Source organism: Nicotiana tomentosiformis, chromosome 11, assembly GCF_000390325.3.
Source record: "Nicotiana tomentosiformis chromosome 11, ASM39032v3, whole genome shotgun sequence".
Classification (NCBI taxonomy): domain Eukaryota; kingdom Viridiplantae; phylum Streptophyta; class Magnoliopsida; order Solanales; family Solanaceae; genus Nicotiana; species Nicotiana tomentosiformis.
The window spans coordinates 64,695,840-64,712,525 of NC_090822.1; positions in this window are offsets into that span (position 1 = coordinate 64,695,840).

A 16,686-nucleotide genomic window follows, 5' to 3' on the forward strand; every position below is an offset into this window, starting at 1 on the left:
TCCCTGATATCATGCCTAGTATAGGGTACACCAGTCCCTAGCTATTTTCCAACATAGGTACATCATTCCCTAGTTGATAATTTTAGACATAGGGTACACCATTCCCTAGTCTCCTTACCAATATAGGGTACACCAATCCATATATGTGTTTTCCAATATAGGGTATACCACTCCCTAGTTGATTGAGCTTAAACGCAGGGTACACCACTTCCTGATATCTTTATTAGTGTAGAGTACACCATTTCCTAGTTGAATGATCTTAAATGCAGGGTACACCACTCCCTGATATCTTTGATAATATAGGGTACACCACTCCCTAGTTGAATAATCTTAAATATAGGGTACACCACTCCCTGATATCTTTGATAATATAGGGTACACCACTCCCTAGTCTTTTTACCGGTATAGGGTACACTAATCCCTAGCTGTATTTTTCAATACAGGGTATACCACTCCCTAGTTGATTGATCTTAAATGCAGGGTACACCATTCCCTAGTCGCATTTTCCCAACATAAGGTACACCAATCCTTAGTTGAGATATCATTCAGACAATAAAGGAACACCATACCCAAAAAAACAAAAAAAAATCATGATCTTTTCAGGATACACCATTCCCAACACTTTATTGCTTTTAATAAAGAAGTAGTTTAGAATTTTGTTATAATAACTCACAAAATTTTTCTAGTGAAAACTAGGGATGAAAATTTTTGTTTGTTTGTTTGTTTTGATGCCTAAGCAGGTCTTGCCTCAAGGCACAGGGTTTGAGATGACCAAAAGAAGAAATTTCAATCCAGAATAAAGAAAAGAAAAGAAAAGAAAAAATGAATCCAAAATGCAGAAGCGGATGAAAAGATGTGGACTGCTCAAGACATGACTAAAGTCACGAGCATTGCATTTTCCGTTTTGGTCAGAAGAAGCCATAGAAGAATAAACTAGCACCTGCAACTAGCAAGAATCAAAGTTCAGATCAGAGTCTGCATGATGAACCAGTTGAGACACGCGATCAAGTTTTAGAAGACTTATATATAGGAATCTTGTAACTCATAGCTGATAGGTTTGTTTAGTTTCTTTTGATTTTGGTATAATAAGTAGTTCACCAAGCTATAACAACAGCAATAGCAGTGAAATAACAGCTGCTCGGTAGTCCGAGCTACCAAAACATTCCAAAACTACACTGACCTGATTCCTTTGTAGCCAAGGATATGTCGGCAACCTCGGAAGCAAGGTTTGGTCAAACTTTTTGAAAATGCTTCCTCGTGGAGTATCAAACAGGAAAAATTATTCATAATTGCTCACTTGATCTTTGCACTAAAACTCTTCGTGTTTTCGAGCAAAGAGAGGCAACTCTGAGCACATAATTTTTGCCTCGTATATGGAATTACTCCTAAAAATAGTCAAAAAATATGTTTAATTGTTTTATTGAATTTCAAGAATTTTTCTCTATTTTTATGTAATGTGTTTTGCATTTTTCATGCATATCTAGAAATATTTTAAAATCATAGAAAAATCATTAAAAATATTGTTATCTCTCATCCATTTGCATTTTTAGATTTTAATTGCATCACTAATCTTTAGTTACATATAGTTATAAAATACAAAATATTACATTAGTTAATTTGATTAATGGGTCAGTTAAATTTGATAATTCATACTTTATTTGTTTATTAGTTGTCACGACCCAAAATCCAACTAGTCGTGATGGCACCTAACCCCAACCAGCTAGGTAAGCCAATTAACAATAAACTAATTCCAATGAGATTTATTAAATGATAATACAAATGTGATTTTATACAAAGAATTCCCAAGTACTGGTAGTACAACTCATGAGCTTATAAGATTTAGAGTTTACAAAGCTGGTATGAAATAAATACATCAGCTGTTTGAAATATACATGAACAGTTTAATAATTCTAAAGTTACCAAGAGCAAAAGGGCAGTAGTGACCGAAACGCATGTACGTTTTCAATGCCAGCTCCCGCCATACACATCAACATCAAAATCAAAAATCTGCACGCAAGGTACAGACGTGTAGTATGAGTAACACGGACCCCATGTACTCAATAAATAATAAACCTAACCTTAGGTTGAAAGTAGTGACGAGCTGGGACAAAGGTCGGAGTCCAACACCAATGGCCAATAAAAGTTCATAACAATATAATAAAAGTAATAAAATAAATAATTCAGAGTATTACGTTCAGCTCATTCACAGTTACGGAAAATAGTCATGCTTTTTAGGTATAACAGTAAAACCCAAATCCTTCATCGAAATCACCAAAATATGAGTAAGTCAGAAACTTTTGATTTTTCCCAAAAACTTTCAACAACAGATAAGATGGTTCAATTTCAGATAGCATGAGAATAGTACATCTCTATGCCAACTTATCAATGTGCATGCGAAGTCATAAATGTCACAAAAACCGTATAACATGAGTAAATGCATCTCTATGCATGTATGTCAGTATGCATGTCAAATGTAATACATCACAGTGATGAACTCATGTACTTACACTCTTAGAGTACTCAACCTCACTGTCTCACACTCCCACTCATCACACTCAATCACTCAGCACTGTACGAGCTAGATCCAGCCCAAAGAATCAATATCAACTGCGCTCACAGTGGGTGTGCAGAATCTGGAGGGGCAGATCCAGCCCAAGCGCTATAATAAGCCAATCATGGCATGAATCAATAAAACTTGATGCGGCGTGCAAATCGATCCCATCATGAATCAATAGTAACTGTTGCGGCATGCAGCCCGATCCCATTATGAATCAATAATACCTGCTACGGCGTGCAGCCCGATTCCATCATGAATCAATAATACCTACATCGGCGTGCAACCCGATCCCATCAATATCACTCACAATCCGGCTCTCAGGAATCAACTTAGTCATCAATCTCTCCAGTCTCTCGGGCTCACAATGTCATGAAAATCAGCCTAAAATTGATGATGTGACGTATCAATAATTGGAAACAGAGACTAATATGTGATATGAAAATGAATGAGTATGTAATTGCAATGTAAGCAAATAACTCAACAGCATAAATGACCTTAGTGGGCCCCAATAGAATAATCATATGGCCTAAACATGATTTGTAACATGGATCACAACTCAATTGCTCTAACACGTAGAAATCTCATGGATAAAAACACGATTAGGTAACTACATAGTACCACAGAACCGACCGAGTCATAGTTCACACGGTGCACGCCCACACACCCGTCACCTAGCATGTGCGTCACCTCAACGCCAAACACATACCACTTATATTCAGGGGTTGATATCCTCAGCACCAAGTTTAGAAGTGTTACTTACCTCGAATAAGCCAAATCCAATATCGAGCAAGCCAAACGATACTCCAAAAATGCCATACCACGCGCATCAACCTCTAAAAAGCTCGAAACTAGCCAAAAGCAACTCAAATACATCAAATAATGCTTAAGGAAACAAACCCAATAGATAAAGGTAGAATATTTAATCAAAAGCCCAAAGTCAACCAAAAAGTCAAACCCAGGCCCGCACCTCAAAGCTCGACAAAACTTACAAAACCCGACAACCCATTCGATTATGAGTCCAACCATACTAGTTTCACTCAAATCCAACTTCGAATCGATGTTCAAAACTAAAAAATTCACTCTATGAAACTTTAGACAAAACTCCCCAATTTCTCTCTTGAAATTCTCAATCAAGTGCCAAAAACAAAGATAGATTCATAAAATAAAATTAAAACCGAGTAGAGAACACTTACCCTAATTCATATGGTGAATATCGCTTCAAACATCGTCTCAATCCGAGCTCCATAGCTCCAAATATGCAAAAATGGCTGAAACCCCTGAAATAGAGTACTTTATAATTCACTAGACAGTCATGTGCATCGCGATCACGGAACAATCCACGCGATCGTGAAGAAGAGAAAATGGCACTGCTCAAAATACCCAACTTGTTCGTGAGAAAAGCCATGCGAACGCGCAGAGCACTGGAATAAAACTAAGCAAACGCGCCTAGATACACGTGAACGTGAAGACACCTTCGCCCAACACCCATGCTGATCCGCGATTGCCTTCCCAGGCACGCGATCGCAATACACAAACTGCTCAAACTCCGCTAACGCGGACCCCTAATAGCGAACACATAGAGGAAAGTGCCCCCAGCTCCAACATTGTACATTGCGATCATGTTTCTTCCCTCGCGATCGCATAGAAGGAAATCAGCACCAGCAGCCCAGAACATACCAGCAATCAAACATGAAGGAAAAATTCTCTGATTCCACTCTGAAACTTACTCGAGCCCCTTAGGGCCACGTCCAAACATGCCAACAAGTCCCATAACATAACACGGACCTACTCAAGGCCTCAAATCACGCGGAACAACATCGAAACGATGGATCATATCTCAAATCAAACTTAATGAACTTTTGAACTTTCAACTTCCAAAACTCACGCCGAAACATATCAAATCAACTCAGAATGAACTCACATTTTGCACAAAAGTGCCAAATGACATAACGAAGTTATTCCAATTCTCGGAACCACAATCCGAATCTGATATCCTCAAAGTCAACTATCGGTTAAGCTTATGAACTTTTCAAACCTTCAAATTTCTAACTTTTGCCAATTAGCACCGAAACCTTCTAGAAATATCCAAATGCAAATCCGGGAATACGGCCGAGTCCAAAATCATCATCCTAACCTAACGGAAGGCCATCTCATTTGACACATTACCACAATTTCATCCACAATACCACCATGTTCTTACACGGAGTCCGATCTCGGCCCGATCGGCTAGGCCATCTCATTTGAGACATTACCTTCTTCAGCCAATCATCTCACATCATACTTCTTAATAATTACAAAGTCATTCTTGGTACTTGGCCGTATTTCATAGTTCCAGTTCCCTTTTCCACGTTCAAATATCATTATCATTATCAATATCAATAGGGCTTCCCATTCAAGACATTAATTCACATATGAGCAATTTAGGAAATCTTAGGCACATAGAGGCCTTTCACACAATTTGGCATAACAACCTTTATTTCGGTCTTGACATGAAGGTTTAATATTCCTAACACATATTCCATATTTTTAAACATATTCTCAAATGATAAGATGACATGATGAAGCATTTAGAATAAACATTGAACAAACATCCTTCAACACAACCACATTAGGAAAAGCCAATTCAATAATGATCAAGGACTTACTCTAATTACATGAACACCATATGATTCGATTCTAAGAAGAAGGGGGGTTTAGCCAACATACCTCAATTGAGCTTCTCAACTCTAAAATGATTCGGAATTCTTAAAAACTTCAATCTATTTTAGAAATATAACAAGTTGAACCAAAAATTAGGAAGATGATCATGGTTTTAGCTCATTTAAGTATTTTATCAAACACTAGGTGTGCATTAAGGTTCTAAGGCTCTTTTGTGGAAGATTCCATTATTTTCCAACCCACTCTCTACCATTTTTAGCTCACAATCTTCCCACATACTTCAAGGATACATGCATGCAAGACAACCCCCCCCCCCCCCACACCCAATAATTGCCTCTCTAATTACTCCATGTTTACAAAATTTCGAAATTGAGAGCAAGGACGTATATTCTTAACTTTAGGGTGAAGACTTCCTTTGTTAATCCTCAATGATTGAGCACGAATTGATGGGTAATGGTTAAAGATTGCTCCCCCACTCTAAGAACTCTCCCTCTCACTCTAAAATTTCAGAAATGTACTCCAAATGGTCTATGGGGTGTGTTTTAATGGTATTGGGTCGGGTTTAAAAATCTCAAAAATAAAGCTACGGAACGGGTTCTGCGGTCGCATATGCAAACGCATAATGGTTATGCGGTTTGCGAAATGACCGCGAAACTGGGTGCCAAAACTGGAAAAAAACCGACATGGTCTGCGGTCACTATGCAGCCCGTAGAACAGTTCTTCGGTCGCATAGAGCACCGTAGAACCTCCTTCCGAAAAATCCCAAGGCGGGATATGCAACAAAAATACGGCCCGCGAAATGGTTATGCGGTCGTATACTGGCCGCAAAATTGGGCATAAAAATGCCCCAAAAATCTGCCCTACTCTGCGACTAGTCAGCGGTTCATAGAGTGGTTCTGTGGCCGCAGAATGGGCCGCAAAAATGCGTAGTTCTGTCCAATATTTTTTTTCAACTCCCCAACGCACTGTTCAATCCAAAAAGTCTAAATTGTTGCGAAGAATTTCTACTCATATAACCTCTACGCCTACTTTGGCATCACAGAAATCGGTTTTTTTTAGAAATTATTATGGGGCCTTACATCCTCCCCCACTTAAGATCATTCATCCTCGAATGAGGATCAGGGTCCATTATTAGCACCTTGTGCAACTCAGTTATCATACCCTACACCAGCAACCCCAAATTTAACTAACTCCCTAAATTTTCAAAAAAATTGCCAGAGTTCCCTTTATAACTAGGCCTATCCACTTGCCAGAGAGCCCCAGAAACACATCTTACAAACATATGCACAACTCAGCAACGTAACAAACTCATAACAGTACCAACTGTGACCTCATAAGCAACATATAATCAAAAAGAACACCTTTACATTAACTAAACAAGTGATACTAAATTCATAGGTGACAAGTTCATAAAAAGAAAGGATTACACAGCTATTCAAACAAGTAAGGATACTTCTTCTTCATTTCTTCCTCGGCGTCCCACGTGGCCTCTTTAAACTGCTGGTTTCGCCATAATACTTTCACGGAGGCAATTTCTTTATTCCTCAACTTTCGGACTTGCCTATCAAGAATGGCAACTAGAATTTCTTCATATGACAATTCTTCATTAACCTCAATGGTCTCAACCAGCACAATAGCTGACGAATTTCAAACTACCTTCTTCAACACAGACACATAAAATACCGGGTGGACTAATGACATTTCGGGTGGTAGCTCAAGCTTTTACGCCACCTGGCCAATTCTCTGAATGATTTTGTACGGCTTGATATACCTCTGAAGAATTTCTACTAATATAACCTCTACGCCTACTTTGGCATCACAGAAATAGGGTTTTTTGGAAACTTTTTACGGGGCCTTACAACCTGATGTGGCGTACATCCCGATCCCGTCATGAATAAATAATAACTACTGCGGCATGCAGCCCGATCCCATAAACATCACGCACAATCCGGCTCTCAGGACTTAACTCAGTCATCAATCTCTCAAGTCTCTCGGGCTCACAATATCATGAAAATCAGCCCAAAATGATGATGTGATGTATCAATAAATGGCAATAGAGACTCATATATGCTATGCAAATGAATGAGTATGTAATTGCAATGTAAGCGAATAACTCAACAACAGAAATGACCTCAGTGGCCCCCAACAGAATAAGCATTTAGCCTAAATATGGTTTCTAACATGGATCACAGCTCAATTGCTCTAACACGTAGAAATCTCATGGATAAAAACACGATTAGGTAACTACATAGTAAAACAGAAATAACTGAGTCATAATTCACAATGTACATGCCCACACGCCCGTTACCTAGCATGTGCGTCACCTCAACGCCATACATATAACGCTTATATTCAGGGGTTCATACCCTCAGCATCAAGTTTGGAAGTGTTACTTACCTCAAATAAGCCAAATTCAATACCGAGCAAGACAAACGATGCTCCAAAAATGCCATCCCGCATGCATCAACCTCCGAACGGCTCGAAACTAGCAAAAGCAACTCAAATACATCAAATAATGCCTAAGAAAACAATCCCAATCGATAAAGGTAAAATCTTTAATCAAAAGCCCAAAGTCAACCAAAAAGTCAAACTCAGGCCCGCACCTCGGAACCCGATAAAACTTATAAAATCCGATAACACATTAGATTGCGAGTCCAACCATACTAGTTTCACTCAAATCCGACTCTGAATCGATGTTCAGAACTCAAAAATTCACTCTATGAAACTTTAGACAAAACCCCCCAATTTCTCTCTTGAAATTCTCAATCAAATGCCAAAAATGAAGATAGATTTATGAAATAAAATTAAAACCGAGTTGAGAACACTTACCCCAATCCATATGGTGAAAATCGCTTCAAATATCGTCTCAATCCGAGCTCCATAGCTCCAAATATGCAAAAATGGTTGAGACCCTCGAAATAGAGTACTTTATAATTCACTGGACAGTCATGTGCATCGCGATCGTGGAACAATCCGTGCGATCGCGAAGAACAGAAAATGGCACTGCTCAAAGTACCCATAGCATGCGCGAGACAAGCCATGCGAACGTGCAAACCACTGGAATAAAGCTACACGAATGCGCTCAGATACATGCGAACGTGAAGACACCTTAGCCCAGTACCTACGCTGACCCACGATCGCCTTCCCAGGCACGCAACCACGCACAAACGCTCAAACTCCGCGAACGCGGACCCCCAATAGGAAACACATAGAGAAAAGTGCCCCCAACTCCAACATTTTACATTGTGATTGCGTTTCTTCCCAGTCGATCGCATAGAAGGAAATCAGCACCAGCAGTCCAGAACACACCAGCAATCAAACATGAAGGAAAAATGCTTTGATTCCACTCCGAAACTTACCCGAGCCCCTCGGGGGCCCGTCCAAATATGCCAACAAGTCCCATAACATAATACGGACCTATTCGAGGCCTCAAATCATACGTAACAACATCGAAACGTTGAATCACACCTCAAATCAAACTTAATGAACGTTTAAACTTTCAACTTCCAAAACTCGCGCCGAAACATATCAAATCATCTCTGAATGATCTCAAATTTTGCACACAAGTCTCAAATGACATAACAAAGCTATTCCAATTCTCGGAATCACAATCCAAATCTGATATCCTTAAAGTCAACTCTCAGTCCAACTTATAAACTTACCAAACCTTCAAATTTTTAACTTTCGCCAATTCGCGTTGAAACCATGTCGAAGTATCCAAATACAAATCTGGGCATACGCCCGAGTCCAAAATCACCATCCGAATTTAAAAGAACCATCAAAACTCCAATTTGAGGTTAAATACAAAAATTCAAACTTTGTTAACTCTTCCAACTTAAAGCTTCTTAGTTGAGAATCATTCTTCCAAATCAATTCCGAATAACCTGAAAACTAAAATCGACGATTCACACAAGTCATAATACATCATACGATGCTAGTCAAAAATTTAAATAGCTGAACGGTATGCTAATGTTTAAAATGACCGTTTGGGTCGTTACATTAGTTAGTTAATTACTAGACTAAAATAGTTAAATGGGTTAGTTTTGCAAATTAGTTTCAAATTAGGTATTTTTTAGGTAAGTGACTAATTTTAAAAATCAAAACAAAGAAGGAAAGGAGGGCTTTTGAGTTTAGAAATCGGACTAGGACATTATTTCAGGCCCAAAACCTTGGCCAATTCACCCCATACCCCTTCAGCCCACACCCTCACCCGATCCAGTCCACACTTCTGAAAAAGCCAAACGACCTCGTTTTAGGTCAAATGGTCAACAAACGATCATGATCGTTCAATCAAACCCCATCAAATGGCTAGGTTTCAATCCCTTATTCACATTTAACTGAAGAACTGATCCCCCTACCCCCCCCCAAAGACTGTCAGACCCCTCGCCTCTCTCTTAACCTCCGCCTCATGCTGCCGCTGGAAATCGCCCATAGTGGCGGCCAACATCCAAATGGCTCCAAATCTTCACCAAACAATCCTTGTTCCCTCCTCTTTCGAAGCCCCTTAACCTCGTCTCTCAAATCCCCATGGATTTTCTCGATTTTTAGATCTAAGATTCCAGAAAATACCTAATCCGTCTCTTTTATGATTTTTCACTAGTCTTGGCTCGTTTGAACTTGAAACCTATGTCAGCAATCGATTAATATTAGTTTTAGTCCATTCTAAGGCCACTCGAATCCGGTCAAACTCCATTGACCGGCCAGAACCATTTGGTCTTTGCCTTTTCTCTTTTTTCGGCATGTGATGAGAATTGCTACACGTAACACTGGCCATGTGAAGAAATTCTGGCAAGTGCTTATGTTACAATCCCTATTACTTGCCGGAGCTCCTTCACCGACCGGAGTTTCACTTGGTGGATTGAAATCAATTCTCACCATATCTATCCAAGTCCGATAGGTATACATTCTGTCAACTTTCCTCATTGGTTGTTAATTATGTTTGTTTACTTGAGTTAATTTGATCATATGAGTATGTGATTAGGAGATAACTGGATTTTGAATTCTAAATTAGTTAATTGGCTAAGGTTTTGTTTGGCATATTTTTTCCATATTAGATTTGTGACTCCGAGTAGATTAAGAGCAAATTGTCATTCGTCCTTGGTTTATTTTTATTTTTACTATTGTTGAATTAGTTGAATGTCATCCAGATTTTGATTTCTGAATTAGAAAATAGTAGATGAGGTAAAAGAAAGAGAAAAGAAGTGTTGAGGCTGGAAGGGTAAATACAAGGGATTTAGAGGGGCAATTTCGAATTTAGGCTTGAGGAATCTTTTGTTTAACCAGACAATAAAATAGTAAATTAGGTGGGTGTTTAGGGACTTTAGGGAGTAAAACAGAATTAGAAAAGGAGTAAAAAGAAAATAAGAATAATTAAAGGCAGCTGGAAATCTTTTATAAAAAGGGACCACACTTCTAACTTTTCTCATTCATTCACACACTCTCACTTCTTCACTCACGCACCTACACTCACAATCTCTCATCTCATTCACTCTCACCTCACTCTAATTTCACTCTTACCTCACTCTCATACATACGAAAGGCATTCACTATCAACTGAAACCATTTTCAAAATTCAAAAAAACTTCAAAAACAAAAATTCGAGATCTGAAAAACCAAAAATAAAGAAGAAGGTTCTGGAAAGAAGAAGAAAAACAGTAGAATCATTTTATATTCAAAGCAATTCACAAACTGTAGTTGTTTCGAAAGATATAGTTTCTCTTGCATTTCTGGATTTCGAAGTGGATTCAATTGGATTTTCAACTACTTGTTGATATTTTTCATTCGAACAATAGCTTGAGATTCATTACCTTCTAATGACCTTTATTTGGTCAAGTTGTTGCTGTTATTCTGTATTTTAGGTATTTACAGGCTAAAACTGTAATCCTCCATTGCATTCCTGAATGAAAATCTGAGTTATCCTGCTATGTTTTGTGTTAAACTTTATAGATCCAGTATCTTTTAGGCTTCAAAGCTGCTTCAAGTACTTATTCTGCTAGTCCTTGATGTTACTAGTGTGTTTAAATTAAAATGCTCAAATTGCTGATTCCTCATATATTAGTTCAATATTTTATGCTAATATATTATTGTGAAAGTGATGATTCATGTTTAAAATAATATCGAGTATGGCACACTGTTAGATCCGATCACCAGTTTGTTAGGTCAAGTTATGGCACACTGTTAGATCCGATCACAATTTCAGGAATGGAGAATTCTATGACTCCATGTCTTCTCATCCCATTGATTAGGAATAATTGTATATTAGTTTACTATTAAAACCTTGAAGGTCAAGTTACAGACTGATAGCTGTAATTGGTAGAATAGTTCGTTAATTGTGATTGATGTTATTTAATCAGGTTATGAGTTTTTTAATGTTATGATTAACTATTATTTAGCATGGGACTTGATTAGTTTTGTATTATCGCGAATAATTTTGTACTCCGATTCTAAAGTTCGTAACTGTTTGAGGTCCACTGGCATGGTAGGGTAACTTTATTGGGCCTAATGATCAAGCAGGCTCAGTTTGCCTTTTGTTAATAGATGGAGCGTCTGGGCTCCATCATGAACGAGTTATCTAGAGCCTGGCCGCATGGAATCTGCCAGGCCTAGGCCTCACACAATGTTTTCATTTTGGGCTTCAATCTAAGTTAGGGTAACAAGATGTAATAGCTGTGACTTTAATTTCATCTTCTTTCCATGACTTGCTGTTGAACAGCCTTAGATTGCAAATAATTTAGACTTGAGTTTTGCTTAATTTTCACTCATTATACTCGACCAGATCTAATCAAGTTCGCATGAACTTTAAACACAGGTCATGGATAATGTAATTATTTTAGAACATTGAAAGAAAAATGCCAGTTTAATTCGGGTCACCATGTAATTTAAATAGCAATAATGCACCACCTTTTTTTAAAAAATAATTCATTGCATAACTTTGGACTTTCACATTAATCTCAAATAAGTTCTAGGAAAATTAATCAACTTTTGAATATTCCTAGAATGATTTAGGCCCTTTAATCAATTATCGTGATCGTGTATACGTCCGCGTGACATAATTATGATTCCAAAATAAATCAAGGTACGCGTTCGCACGACATTGGCAAAACAATCTTATCAATAATAAAATATTATTAATTATGTACACGTACACGAGACATGCTTTCTGGCAAAATAAATAAAATGAATCCACACACACGTGATCCGTTTTAAAGATAATTTTATAATTTAATAATCAAGTAATTAAAGGCGTTAAAAGTGGTAAAATGCACATATGTCTAAAATATGCAATAAACAGATAATCAAGCCAAACCATGATTGTAAAGAGACCATGCTAAAATTACGGAATTCGGGAGTGCCTAACGCCTTCTCCCGAGTTAACATAATTCTTTACCCAATCTTCTGTGTTTCGCCGACTTTAAACATCGTCAATTTTTTTTGAATTGTGATTTTAAAATAAATGGTGACTCGGAATACCGTAATTAAATAATTTCGAGTGACGACTCTTTAAAAAATAAAAATAAATAATCTAATTTCAATAATATCACTTTAGAGGAAAAAACTTCTTTTCCCGTAAAAAGGAGGTGTGGCAAAAATAAAAGTGAAAGAAAGTGATAACAGCTTTTGGCGCAAGAATTTTACTGACGCAAATATTATAGTGGAAAGAATAAAATTAAGAAAAATAAAAAATAATACACCAAAAATTAAAAATCAAAATAAAAAAAAAGTAAAAAAAAAAAAAGAGTGAGGGGGTTACTATTAGAAAGAATAAAAAAAATAAAAAGAGAGAATAACTTTTTAAAAAAGAAAAATAAATAAATACGATTGCATAATTTTATTAGAAAGAAAATAACAAAGCGAAAAAATTATAAAAAAATAAAAAGGCAAAAAAAAAAGGTGAAAAAACAAACAAAGAAAAGAAGGAGAAGGACGTTTGGTGAAGCCTAGGCATTGATAAGAGGGGCAGTCTGGTCTTAAAATCCATGTTTTTTCTTTTTTCAAAAATGGGAGTATTTTGGTCATTAAATCTTTAAAAGGAGCTCGAATGGTCATTTTCTCTTGTCTTATTCAACATTTACTAAGAAAGTCCAAAATGTGCAGGATGTGACTAATTCCAAGAAAGTCTACCCAAAACCACAAGGCATTTTCATATATAGTCACTTTTGGGGTCACCATTAAAATTATACTCGCATTGTATAAAATTTTACAAAGTGTACTCGTTCGGATTTGAAATAGTTCAATCTTTTCAATGCAACTTTAGAAATCAAATATGAAGTTCTTCTATATTTCAAATGCAACTTCAAAAATTAGAATCTTAAGTAGTTCAATCTCTGCAATGCAACTTCAGAAATCAAGTCTAAAGTTATTCTATCATTTAAATGCAACTTTAGATATTCGAATCTGAAGTAGTTCAATCTCTTTAATGCAACTTCAGAAATAAAATCTGAACTCCTTCTATCTTTTAAATGCAACTTCAGAAATTCAAATATGAAGTAGTTCAATCTCTTCCTTGCAACTTCATAAATCAAAAATGAAGTTCTTCTATCTTTCAAATACAACTTCAGAAATTCGAATCTTAACCAGTTCAATCTCTTAAATGCAACTTCAGAAATCAAATCTGAAGTTCTTCTATCTTTCCAATGCAACTTCATAAATTTGAATCTTAAGTAGTTCAATCTATTGAATGCAACTTCAGATTTCGAATCTTAAGTTCTAAAATATAAACTTGTTCTTCGAATTTCAACATTCCAATACACGATTAAATGCCTAAATCTACTCTAAATGAGCTCAAATTTGAAATATAACTTTCAAATATCATAAAGAAGATATCTCAATCATCAAATTATCAAAAAAATAATAAACTTAACAAACTCATTTTACAACTAAGAAAAAGAAGAAGAATAAACTCTAAGTACAAAGAAGAAGAAAACATCAGTAAAAAAGAAGAGAAAAATGTATGTATATCTAAAAATTGGATATTAGTAAAAAAAAATTAAAAAATAGGTACAAATTCAATGGGCAGCGTAAAATTGGGTGCCACATGAAAATTTTACGGTAAGACCCAACACTTGAGTCTGGAGAATACCTTGAGAATACCTTAGACACATTTCAAACCATGACACTTAGATCAATATAATCTTGTACTAAGGTATTTAGTTTAGGTGAAGTTGTAACGTGCAGGCATTTCAAACCATGACACTTGATCAATATAATCTTGTACTAAGGTATTTAGTTTAGGTGAAGTTGTAACGTGGAGGCATTTCAAACCATGACACTTTGATCAATTGTATGTTTGATCAAAGAACAATCTTGAACAAACTTATGGATAGACGATTTAACTCTCCCATATTTGAATATGATACAAATCAAATGGACTACAGTTCATTAAATCTAGATTATTAATTGTAGCCCTTTAGTAATAGCCTGTAACACTTAAGATTAGCCTCCTCAAGTGCTAAATATGATTATTTTATGAATTTCATATGGGTCTACTTACCCAACATAGTTTGCTTTTTGCTTACCACAAAGGTTGCTAGAAGTAATTTCAATTATTCAAAATCTTTTGTTTTTCACATAAAACATAAGAATCATATGTAGCAGTAAAAGACATGTAGATTTTCTCTCTAATGATGAATATTAACTAAAAGAAAAAATCATTAAATATTATTAAATATTAAAAACTAATAATCATGGGACATCGAGTGAAGTTGATTGTTGTCACGATCCAATTTTTTCTCCGTATGACGTCGTGACGGCACCTAGTCTCTACGACTAAGTAAGCCTAATATTTGCGGAATAATAAAATAAAAACATAAATTTAACAACTAACTGTAGCACTAACAACATAACTGGGTACCATGCCGCCTGACATGTACAATAACTAACTATTCAAAAATACACAGTAATCCTAAAACCCGGAACATCGTGAATCATAAACTATAGAAGGAAAGTCTAGTGTCTCTATACATCAGAGTCTAACAAAAGAAAAATACAGAAGATAATGGACATGGGAAAGAGTAGAAGGGGACTCCGAGGTCTGCGGACGCGACAGATATACCTTGAAGTCTCCAAAGCTGTCTCGGCTCACTGATAGTGCGGCTGATAAGGAGCACCTGGATCTGCACGCGAAAAATATGTGCAGAGAGCAGCATGAGTACACCACAATCGGTACCCAGTAAGTGCCAAGCCTAACCTCGATCGAGTAGTGACAAGGTCAGGTCAGGACCCTACTGGTATAAATAATAATAAGGCGAGGCAAGAATGAAATATCGTAGTAAAATAAAGGCTGAAATTTAACAAGAAAGAATTCATAGAAGGTAACAGCGCAGTACACATAAATACAATAGAGGATCTCCCGAGATACCATCTCGTAGTCCCAAACATAAATGTGTAGTACAGGGGGATCTCCCGGAATACCGTTCCGTAGTCCCAAAGTAAATATGCAGTACAGGGGGATCTCCAGGAATACCGTTCCATAGTCCCAAAGTAAATATGCAGTATATGGGGATCTCCCGGAATAACGTTCCGTAGTCCCAAAGTAAATATGCAGCTCAACCAACAAAAATAACAGTTACAGCAACAAAGCCTACAATTGAGACTAAGTTCAAGTCAAGAAAAAGCAGGAAATTTCACTAAACATGCTGCATAGAGTTCAGATAGGCAGTTAAGACACATAGGCATGCTATCCTAAACTAAATACGATAGTTACATATGCTAGTGTAGCTCAAATAAGGAGAAACATGTTATTACTTAGTGAAGAACGGAGTTTTACAATAAATAGCCCGTGTACGTACTCGTCACCTCACGTACACGACACTCAAATATCAAAACAGTACCAAATCCTAAGGGGAGTTCCTCCCACACAAGGTTAGGCAAACCACTTACCTCGAACTAAACTTAATCAATCGGTCACAATGCCTTTCCCACGAATATCCGGCTCCGAATGGTCAAAATCTAGCCAAAAGAAATTACATATCATAAATACGACCATAATAGACTCATCTAATTAATGAAATCAATACTTTAACAAAAATTTCGAAATTCGCCCTAAAATGTCTACCCGGGCCCACATCTCGAAATCGGGTAAAAGCCACAAAATATGAACACCCATTCACTCATGAGTACAACCATATAAAATTTACTCAAATCCGACCACAAATCCCCTTTCAAAACTCGAAATCTTTGTTAAAGAAGTTCTTCCAAACTTTTTCCAATTTCAACCCCAAAAATCCGAAATTAAAGAGCAAATTAATGATAGATTAGTGGAATATAACCAAAATAGAGTGTAGAATCATTACCCAATCGATATCTCTGAAACTCCCACAAAATCTCGTCCAAATCCGAGCTCCTAACCCAAGTTTTGATAAAATGACAAAACCCTCATTTTTGAAAACGATATAAGTCTGCCCAGTGATTCCTTAATCGCGTTTCTGCCCCAGAAATTAACTCTACGCAAACGTGTAAAACACCACGCGAAC